Here is a 12,144-nt window from a genome sequence, read left to right as displayed (position 1 = left end):
GGATGTGCCTCTTCTGTGGAAAACAAACATTGGTTCTATATTTTCAAAAGTCAGGCACCTCGGACGTGTACACCTCTCAATGTGTACCCATTGCTCTTATCAGTGCTGTTTATAAGATGTTACAATGCTTGGTTAACAGCGGCTCGTGTGGTGCTTAGAAAATCGAAATGCAGACATTGTGTATGTGTGTGAGTGAGAGAAAATGAATAAATGGTTAAGTTATATCCATCTCTGGGTCACATTGACACTGGAATATTTAAAAATAGAAACAGGGAAGCTAGAATCAAAACGTTGTTGGTATGATGTGAGGACTGATGTGAAGTATGTAGAAATACATACAAAAGATGAGATACTCAGTCCCTCAGCCTTGGAGTTGGTGAGCGCACTGTAGAGCAGTGAATTGTGGTAAGTGAGAGCAGTGGGTCGTGGTGGCTGAGAATAGCACTCCTGGCAATACAAAGTATAATGATACTCAAACATCATCCACAATCATCATAGCTCTGCGCTGAATAAACACAGCGTGTGGCGCCACTTAGAACTGTAACTCTTACCACCAACTACTGTAACCATTTTTTTGTCTTGTTTTTGTCGTGTGTGTGTGTGTATGTGTATGTGTGTGTGTGTGTGTGTGTGTGTGTGTGTGTGTGTGTGTGTGTGTGTGTGTGTGTGTGTGTGTGTGTACTCACCTAATTGTGGTTGCAGGGGTCGAGACTCAGCTCCTGGCCCCGCCTCTTCACCGACCGCTACTAGGTCCTCTCTCCCCCTGCTCCATGAGCTTTATCATACCTCGTCTTAAAACTATGTATAGTTCCTGCCTCCACTACATCGCATGCCAGACTATTCCACTTCTTAACTGCTCTATGACTGAAGAAATACTTCCTAACATCCCTTTGACTCGTCTGAGTCTTCAGCTTCCAATTGTGACCCCTTGTTTCTGTGTCCCATCTCTGGAACATCCTGTATCTGTCCACCTTGTCTATTCCACGCAGTATTTTGTATGTCGTTATCATGTCTTCCCTGACCCTCCTGTCCTCCAGTGTTGTCAGACCGATTTCCCTTAACCTTTCTTCGTAGGACATTCCCCTTAGCTCTGGAACTAGCCTTGTTGCAAACGTTTGAACTTTCTCTAATTTCTTGATGTGTTTGACCAGGTGTGGGTTCCAAACTGGTGCTGCGTACTCCAGCATGGGCCTGACGTACACAGTGTATAAAGTCTTGAACGATTCCTTACTGAGGTACCGGAACGCTATTCTCAGGTTTGCCAAGCGCCCATATACCGCAGCAGTTATCTGGTTAATGTGTGCTTCTGGCAATGTACTCGGTATTATACTCACTCTTAGGTCTTTCTCCTTGAGTGAGGTTTGCAGCCTTTGGCCACCTAGCCTATACTCTGTCTGCAGTCTTCTTTGCCCTCCGATCTTCGTGACTTTGCATTTGGCGGGGTTAAATTCTAGGAGCCAGTTTCTGGACCATACATCCAGCCTGTCCAGGTCTCTTTGTAGACCTGTCTGGTCCGCGTCTGATTTAATTCTCCTCATTAACTTCACGTCATCTGCAAACAGGGACACTTCTGAGTCTATCCCTTCCGTCATGTCGTTCACATATACCAAGAATAGCACTGGTCCTAGGACTGACCCCTGTGGGACCCCGCTCGTCACTGGCGCCCACTGTGATACCTCATGTGTGTGTGTGTGTGTGTGTGTGTGTGTGTGTGTGTGTGTGTGTGTGTGTGTGTGTGTGTGTGTGTGTGTGTGTGTGTGTGTGTGTGTGTGTGTGTACTCAACTATTTGTGGTTGAAGGGGTCGAGTGTGTGCGCGCGCACGGCTAGCATCATCTGTACTTACAGAAGACCTATGCTCATGGTATCCCAGCTTCGTTGAATGTATTTGTAGATATTTGCAGGTTAACAAGTACTCCAGAGATTGTAACACTGACTGCTATACTGCTCTCATTACTATTTTCATGTCATCATTACAAAATTGCTTGTAACATGATCAGGAGTCTAGCATAGCCGCAGTGGTGCGTCTGGTGGTAGGTGGGCAGCAGGGAGCCCCTGTGGTGCTGGTGGTAGGTGGGCTGCAAGGAGCCCCTGTGCTGCTGGTGGTAGGTGGGCAGCAGAGCCCACCAGGGTGTTTCAGGTGGGTGGAAATGTGGGCCCGTCAGTAGTGGTGCAGGTGGGTGGGTGGGCGGGCAAGTGGGTCCCTGAGTGGTGCAGCTCAGCTTTAAGTTGGTACAGGACAACATGCACCAGCACAACGCCAGATGCACACCTGCGCTCAAAATAGCAACACCAGTGTACTCTGGCAGCTGATCTTTCGTTACAGCCCAGCCTAGGGAGGACAGTGGCCCAGCCTGGGGATAGTGACCCAGCCTGGCTAAGATAGTGGCCCAGCCTGGCTAAGGTAGTGGCCCAGCCTGGTTAAAGATAGTGGCCCAGCCTGTTGAGGAAAATGGCCCAGCCTGGCGAGGGTAGTACTGCCAGGCCCGCGTTGTGGTAGTGGTGGTAACAGCAGTGATAGTAGTAGTAATAGTGATATTTACACAGCACTTTCACCGTGTACGTCAGAAATACTAACAATAACTTAGGTACAGAACACACTCAGTTGAAAGAAGGTGCCAGACATATTAAGCAAATATCCTAAATTTGCTTGCTACTGATAAGTCATTTGTAGATATAAATCTAGATGTGCTCCTGTTAACGCTTTTGGGGCCTATTTTCTAGGCCTTTCGTGTATCCATATGCTCTTGCGCTACCCTCCACAAGATGGATAAAATTAACAAACAAAAAAACTAGTAACACGAGTAAAACGTTCAACGGAAATAAATACTCTCATACCGAGTTGAAATAACCAGCATCATTTAAAATCTCATTAAGCAATTAGTGTCAAAAGACTCGCTTAAACGTTCCCTGAGGTCCATACAATCATATTGGTAATTATAAAAATTATGACTAAGCAGAAAGGCCTAAGTCGTGGGCAAACTGTTTAAATTTGCTACACAGTCAGCGGGTCGTAACAAACTACAAAGAAGCAGGAGCACTTGCAAACACGTAGTTATGAGTGAGATGCGTGTTCCTGATTCTCACCCGAAAGATAGAAAGTGATGATTCCTATTGGAGGAGGACGACAAAAATCCACGTCCTTTGAACCCCGTATAACTTGCAGCTAGTGTGTGAAGTCCTGGGTCTGCCAATTCTCAAGGATATATCAGTGCATAAGACCCAGAAAATCGCTATAAGGAAAAAAATCATCTGTACAGTGAATTCGTTACAGAACTTGTAGGCATTTTCCCGTTAATTTCCCTGGACACCAACATGGCCCAGACATAACAGAGCCCTACCACATGTGTGTGCCGCGGGTGGAGACGAGTTAACCATTCTTGAATAGGCCCAGGTTCTGAAGATGAGAGGTCAGAGTGACCAGTCCCATAACATTCTAGGGTCTAGCTCTGAAGTGAAGTGTACAGTGACGACCCACAACGAGTGTTAGTGCTTGTGTACCTGGGTGTGAGAAGTGTTAGTAATTATGTACCTGGGTATGTGAAGTGATAGTGAATATGTACCTGGGTATGTGAAGTGATAGTGAATATGTACCTGGGTATGTGAAGTGATAGTGAATATGTACCTGGGTGTGTGAAATGTTCTTAGTACACACCTAGTTGTAATCACCTAATTGTACTTGCAGAGGTCGATTCACAGCTCCTAGCCCCGTCGCCTTACTGGCCGCTACTAGGTCACTCTTCCTGCTCCATGAGCTTTATCATACCTCTTCTTAAAGCTATGTATGGATCCTGCCTCCACTACATCACTTCCCTGACAATTCCACTTCCTGACAACTCTGTGATTGAAGAAATATTTCTAACATCCCTGTGAATCATCTGAGTCATCAACTTTCAACTGTGACCCTTTGTTGCTGTGTCCAATCTCTGGAACATCCTGTCTCTGTCCAGCTTGTCGATTCCTCTCAGTATTTTATATGTCGTTGTCACATCTCCCCTCTCTGCTGTCCTCCAGTGTCGTCAGGTCGATTTCCCTTAACCTCTCCTCGCAGGACAAGCTCCTCAGCTCCAGGTCTACGTAATCTTGTTGCAAACCTTTGCAATTCCTCCAATTTACTTACGTGCTTGGCTAGGTGTGGGTTCAAAACTAGTGCTGCATACTCCAATATAGGCCTAACGTACACGGTGTACATGGTCCTGAACGATTACTTATTTAGATGTCGGAATGCTGTTCTTGGGTTCGCTAGGCACCCATATGCTGCAGCAGTTATTTGGTTGATGTGCGTCTCATGAGATGTGTCCGGTGTTATACTCACCCCAAGATTCTTTTCCTTGAGTGAAGTTTGTAGTCTCTGACCCCCTAGACTGTACTCCGTCTGCAGCCTTCTTTGCCCTTCCCTAATCTTCAAGACTTTGTACTTGGTGGGGTTGAACTCCAGGAGCCAGTTTCTGGACCAGGCCTGCAGCCTGTCCAGATCTCTCTGTAGTCCTGCCTAGTCCTCGTCCGATTGAATTCTTCTCATCAACTTCACATCATCTGCAAGCAGGGACACTTCTGAGTCTATTCCTTCCGTCATGTCGCTCACACATACCAGAAACAGCACGGATCCTAGGACTGACCTATGTGGAACCCCGCTCATCAAAGGCGCCCACTTTGACACCTCGTCACGTACCTGGGTGTGTGAAGTGCTATTGGTGAATATGTACTTAAGTGTAAGAAGTGGATATTATTTTTTGATTACTGTTACTAAAATTTCAGTACCTTGTATTAAAAAATCAGTTTTTCGTAGCGTGTGGCGAGTCTTCTGCAAATATTGGTATTTAAAAACGTCTCCTCCAGTTGTTCCTTCTTAATACTGAGTAGTTCATTGAGATCACATCTATCCCATCGCTATACTGAGTACTTTATTGACACCATAGTACTCTTCCATCCCATACTGAGTAAATAAACCATACCACAGGCGGGGATATAACCGTGGGTTCTAACTCCGCGGTTTGTCTTCAATCGTGTCATTACGATTTCGTGAGCCACACTGAGTACTTTATTGACACCACAGTACTCTTCCATCCTCATAGCTACAGCTCATAGGCTATGGCTTTGAGGGAGGTGAGAATAGATTTACTCTGAGGGCTGCTGGGGCTGTGGGAAAGGACAGTTAGGACACAGACGGTGGCCTCTGACGCAGACAGGATACAGCGGTGTCTTCTGTGAAGCTTATCTATTAGAATATCCGTAGCTCCGCAGTAAAGTCTGAACCTGTCAATCTCCAAACAACGGTTCGATCCTTTCCCCCCCCCCTCCCGTCCACTACTGATATATATATATATATATATATATATATATATATATATATATATATATATATATATATATATATATATAATATATATATATATATATATAAATATATATATATATATATATGTCGTGCCGAATAGGCAGAACTTGCGATCTTGGCTTAAATTGCAACGCTCATCTTGCCATATAGGACAAGCGAAAATTTGTGTATGCAATAATTTCGCCAAAATCATTCTGAACCTAACGAAAAAAATATATTTCACTGTGTTTGTTTAGTATTAAATTACTGTAAACAAATCTAAAATCTATTTAGTTGGGTTAGGCTAAAATAAATTGCTCTTGTTATAATAAGGTTAGGTAAGTTTTCTAAGACTCTTTTGGTGCAAAATTATAATTTTTTACATTAACATTAATGAAAAAAATATATCTTTAAACGTATAAGAGAAAAATTTAGAAAGGACTTAATTTTAAATGAGTTCTTGCTAATTGACCAGTTTTACATATTCGGCACGACATATATATATGTTTATATATATATATATATATATATATATATATATATATATATATATATATATATATATTATATATATTATATATATATATATATATATGTCATTTTATTTATAGATATATCTTTTTCATATATGATAATATGAAAATTAATAATTTTGTACTAGAAGAACTTTAGAAAATTTACCTAACCTTATTATAACGAGCGCAATTTAATTTAGTCTAATCCAACTAAATACTTTTAGAGACGTTTACAATAATTTAATAATAAACACAATGAAATATATATTTTTTTCGCTAGGTTCAGAATGATTTTTCCAAAATTACTGCAAACACATATTTTCGCTTGCCTTATTCGGCAAGAAGAGCGTTGCTTTTTAAGCCAAAATCGCAGGATATATATATAAAATAGTTTAGTTATGTGCATGTCTAGGTGTGTAATAAAGGAGTATTGTTATCGTGGAATCTTGGGTAACTGTTAGCCGAGTTCCTCCCACACACTCGTGATGGTGTTGTCATGGTGACACTGCCAGCAGGTGTCGAGGCTGATGATAATGTTATCTCCTCTACCTATCCACTTTTTCCATTAGTTTTTCTTTCAAACTTTGAGTGATGTCTTCCCAAAAATCCTCACAAAGAAATCACACTAAATCATCGGTAATTTTGTGAGTTAAATTATAGTGATGGCGATGGTGCTGATAATTATCATGTGATGTGATAGTGGCTCTGATGTTTATTATGGGCTATGATAGTGGTGGTACTGGTGATGGTGTTGGTGTTCCGGTAAAATTACTTTACTCGTAAAATCTTTAAGACAGACTTCACTGTTTAATATTGCTGAGACCACTAATTGCATTGCAATATTATTAGGTATTTTATTGAAAGCAACGCTTGTTACGTTATTACTAAACGTTTGTTGAAATGTAGAGTATTAGTATATTAAATATTTGTTGAAATTTACGATTGTGTTACGATGTAACTAAATGTTTGTCCAGTCATTTATCCATTGAGTTTTATAGCTTATAGTTGTAGGCTGTTAATTAATTCCCTTCTAAAATGTGTGCGTTTTCGTAGTGCCTCGGTAATTCCAATCTCGTTTATTACGTATCTTTGTTTCTCATTAGTTGAGTAGACAAGTCTCACTAATTAAGCCTTTCCATTACAAAGTTCAGGTATGACTTTGTTCTTGTATTTGTTATTTAGGGCAAACCTGTCAAACTTTAGCCACCAGAGTACTGTTACAACTGTTTTGTGTTTATGAGAAACATACCTTTGTTTATGGTGACACCCGCTGCCTCAACTACCTCTCACTCTTATGGAAGTTAAATCTCGTCACTATTTTGCATACATATTTCAAAAAACGTGTCCAAGTCTCTTACTCTTTCATATCTATATTTGCTGTATACCCACAACCTTCATTTTTTGCTCTAACCTACCCTCATCATATCAATCATTGTTCTTGCTAGACCGATTGGTAAATAAGCTAGACTTTTCGGTCGCTGCGCGATCCGAGAAGATAACCTCCCTCTTATCCTATAACCTCAGCCCCTTGTCTCACAATCCACGCAAGAGGCATAACACTTGAACCTCGAAGCCCTCAAGAGGCAGAGGAACTGTAGCTAAATTCTCTCACAAGAAGTCTGCTGCACAGACGAAGTGTTTCAGTAACAAAGATAAAGTATTGCACATGTGTCTGATTCGTCAACTTATCAGTACTGTATACCATTAATATAATTATTACAGTTTATGACCAAGGAACGATATTTCAACCCTCCTAAAAGGTTCAGTAGCTGGAGAATACTTTGAAGATGAGCAGGAGTCTTAGCTCAACACTCTCAAAGGTCTAGCAGATGTAGCATAAAATCATCAAAAGGCCCCTGGGTCTTTTGAGAATTTCCCCACTACAAGCATGCACTCCTCCCCCCACCACCAACATTCGCTTCTCCCCCCACCTCCCCAAGGAATCGTAACTCTATTTCTTCTGGAAGGAAACATTTGAAGCTTCCTGGCTGGACGGAATGCTTGATGGTATCTTCATCATCAGCCTACTGAAGTCTCCCAGCTCAGGCTGACAGATTTCAAAACCTTGTATGAGCACCATCCTGCGTGATGGAATTTGAGAGGGAAACGAGGGTAGCTTTTGTTCCCACTGAGTGTCATAGAATAGGGTAGCAGCACACTGCGGATGTATACTTTGTTAAAAAATAGAAAATAAACCAGCTTCCACTGCTCACTACCCACTACTCTCCCACTAGCTCTACAAACAAGTAAATTTATCGTGTCGATGTAATTTCTTGTTTGGGATATAACAATGTTTTCCTGGCAATATGGAGCACCCATGTATCCGATTTGTTTGATTTTAACTGTTGCAATCCTAGCCAATCAGATACGTGTTATGCTAGGTTTTTACGCCTGCTAGGCTCCAGTATAATGTTATTTTTTTGTATGAAATGTTTGTCTGATATTATTTATGCCTGCTGTGCTTGCCTATGGTGTTATGCCTTCCAGGGTTTCGTGATTTATTAATGAATGCTTCTCTGTAGTGTTATTCCTACTAAGCAAGTTTATGCTGTTTATACTTTCTAGGCTTATGATAGTGTTGTTGCATTTGCTAGGTTTGACATTAATGTTACGCCTGTTAGGCTTACTAATATTTAAGCTTTATTTCTGGTGATAACAGCATTACTTATTTTTTGTGGTGCTTTTTTCACAAATAAGTTTGTGCTGCTAATTAATGTGATTCTTGAGCAGAAGGAAAATTGCCCTACTAGAGATAGGGATAATTATCTTTTAGAGCCTTAGATCGGCTATGACAATGGAAGTTTATCCACATCCTGACATAGACAGTAAACACAGCTCTTGTATATCGTCTCATATGGGTGATAAACGTCAAGGAAAGAACAGTTAGTCACTTGTAAATTATTCCGCGATATGCATTCTTGTTCTGAAATTTGCACATTAATCATAGGAATTGTCAGTAGAGTAGTCTAGAAGACGTAAAGGTAATATTCCTTACACTTGTTAATCCTTTTCATGTGACACTTTATATCTTAATTTGAAACATACTGAGATAAGGGATGAATTCAGGGTGACAGGTACAGAAGTAGTGATGATAACATTTTCATGTCAAAGTATAAAAAGTTTACTATCAAAATAATGCGAGAATAACCTCAACATTAGATTACTGATGTTTATTTCCAACACTCACTCACCCTCTAAGAAGAGTTGATCTTAGAAAGTTTAGTTTTAGCCGAGACAATATAGAAGCGAGAATGACGGGGGTCAGGGAATATCATAGACAAATACGGGTGGAATTTTTGAGACTGAATAAGAATATGGGAAATGAAATTCTGAGACTGTCAGTAAGTTCATTCACCACCTATGATTGTCAAACGCTGAAACCCGTCAAGGGGTACCTAAATGCCGGCGAAGCGCTCTTGACCAAAGGAACTGTTAAAAAGGTTATTCGCCTTTTTCCTCTTCAAGCAGCGGAAGGGCAGGTAGGGGGGGAATGTGCCTTGTTAGTGAAAAGTTCTTGATGCAAGGAACTGGAGGTACCCTCCAATTGGATCAAACCTGATTCTGTATGACCATACAGGTTTATCTGTTTTCTCACGAATATAATATTTTCCTGTATCCCATTATCTCGTGTTGATTCACGTATTGTTACGTGATTAACATAAGGGTAACGTGAAGTGTTTCGTAACTGAATTCAAGTTTGTATTAAAAACCAGTTACGATTTTAACTAGATAAAAAATCTGTATATAGTTAATTGCCACCGTTACTTATCCACCATGATACCAGTGCCCGGTCCCTGGGCCCATTATCTACCATGATACCAGTGCCCGGTCCCAGGGCTCATTATCTACCATGATACCAGTGCCCGGTCCCAGGGCTCATTATCTACCATGATACCAGTGCCCGGTCCCTGGGCCCATTATCTACCATGATACCAGTGCCCGGTCCCAGGGCTCATTATCTACCATGATACCAGTGCCCGGTCCCTGGGCCCATTATCTACCATGATACCAGTGCCCGGTCCCTGGGCCCATTATCTACCATGATACCAGTGCCCGGTCCCTGGGCCCATTATCTACCATGATACCAGTGCCCGGTCCCTGGGCCCATTATCTACCATGATACCAGTGCCCGGTCCCTGGGCCCATTATCTACCATGATACCAGTGCCCGGTCCCTGGGCCCATTATCTACCATGGTACCAGTGCCCGGTCCCTGGGCCCATTATCTACCATGATACCAGTGCCCGGTCCCAGGGCTCATTATCTACCATGATACCAGTGCCCGGTCCCTGGGCCCATTATCTACCATGATGCCAGTGCCCGGTCCCTGGGCCCATTATCTACCATGATGCCAGTGCCCGGTCCCTGGGCCCATTATCTACCATGATACCAGTGCCCGGTCCCTGGGCCCATTATCTACCATGATGCCAGTGCCCGGTCCCTGGGCCCATTATCTACCATGATGCCAGTGCCCGGTCCCTGGGCCCATTATCTACCATGATGCCAGTGCCCGGTCCCTGGGCCCATTATCTACCATGATGCCAGTGCCCGGTCCCTGGGCCCATTATCTACCATGATGCCAGTGCCCGGTCCCTGGGCCCATTATCTACCATGGTACCAATGCCCTCTCCTGGGGCCCATTATATACCATGATACCAGTGCCCGGTCCCTGGTCCCATTTTCTACCATGATAACAGTGATCGGACCCTGGGCCCATTATCTACCATGATATCAGTGCCCGGTCCCGGGGAGGATTATCTGCCATGATTCCAGTGCCCGGACCCTGGGCTCATTATCTACAATGATACCAGTGCCCGGTCCCTTGGCCCATTACCATGATACCAGTGCCCGGTTCTGGGGCCCTTTATCTACCATGATTCCAGTGCCCGGTCCCAGGGCTCATTATCTACCATGATACCAGTGTCCGGTCCCTGGGAGGATTATCTGCCATCGTACCAGTGCCTGGACCCTGAACCCATTATCTACCATGATACCAGTGTCTGGTCCCTGGACCCATTATCTACCATGATACCAGTGCCCGGTCCCAGGGCTCATTATCTACCATGATACCAGTGTCCGGTCCCTGGACCCATTATCTACCATGATACCAGTGCTCGGCCCCGGGGAGGATTGTCTGCCATGATACCAGTGCCTGGACCCTGGGCCCATTATCTACCATGATACCAGTGCCTGAACCCATTATCTACCATAATACTCGTGCCTGGTCCATGGGTCCATTACCTTGATACCAGTGCCCGGTCCTTGAGTTCATTATGTGCCTCTGTAATCTTTTTACTGTCGTCCACGAGATAGATAAGGAGTAATATAATAACAATGTTAAATAACCACAACGTAAAGAACTAGTTAAACATCTCAGTCAGTGTTGCACAACACTGTTGAGGACCGAGCTTTACGACATTCTTGCCAGGGGTTCTAACCCCACCCCGTACCGCAGTTTAGCAATATTATTTTTAATAAAGTTCTGTAAAAAAAAAAAAAAAAAACTTGGGTTTTAAACAGTACTGAAAAAAAGATTTTAAAGTATTTTATACAATGCTGAAAAAATTTATGAAAAATAAGTATTTTTATTTCATACAATACTATAAAAAAGAAGTCATTGTATTTTACGCAGTGGAAAAGGAATTGATGTATTTTATAAAATACTATGAACAACTAATATGTATTTGATACAATTCTGAGGAAAAAAATCTGTCGATCTGTTACAAAGGAAATATTTGGGCTGAATATCAATAATTAGTTTACACAAAATATTTTTTTAATAATACAAGGGCTGAACGAGCTTATGTTATTTAATAACACCATGTTACGTATATACAGTTCTAGAATTCAACTAATTTTTTTCTGTTATTATTATTAACACGAAGGAACGCGAAACTGATTTTAATGACCTTTTTCAAATCAAAGTTTTATTGAGCCAACGTTTCGCTCTCTGTGTTGAGCTTTGTTGACTTACTATTAAGTGCTGTACAGAATGAAACGTTGCAACTAAACGTATTTGGGTCGCTGCGCTACCCGAGAAAAGTATCCCCATATTGTATAACGCCAGTCCTCTTCACCTCACTCTACGCTACTGTAATAGTGCTGAGTGTAGTATAAGTTTGTAATCCAATTAAATATTATCACTGGAGATCTGAAGCGAATCATAAGAGGCATTTACAAGTTACTACATGGAAACTAATATCCCAATTTCTTCAATAAAAATGGCAAATTAGGTGAAGCTCTGACCCCGTAGGAGTCATACAGCGCCTGGAGAATGGGAGGCATTCAGATTCGATCCAAGGAAGGGGAGAAAAA

At 42.2% G+C, this 12,144-nt stretch overlaps 1 protein-coding gene across 4 annotated transcripts in view; it reads left to right on the top strand.

The window, feature by feature from the left end:
- The window catches only part of LOC128692866 (retinol dehydrogenase 13), a 483,761-nt gene that overhangs the window by 189,000 nt on the left and 282,617 nt on the right, over window positions 1–12,144 (top strand). The gene's annotated exons all lie outside the window — the stretch shown is intronic.

This window comes from Cherax quadricarinatus, chromosome 38 (assembly GCF_038502225.1).
Source record: "Cherax quadricarinatus isolate ZL_2023a chromosome 38, ASM3850222v1, whole genome shotgun sequence".
Classification (NCBI taxonomy): domain Eukaryota; kingdom Metazoa; phylum Arthropoda; class Malacostraca; order Decapoda; family Parastacidae; genus Cherax; species Cherax quadricarinatus.
This window is presented reverse-complemented; position numbering and strand designations above follow the sequence as displayed.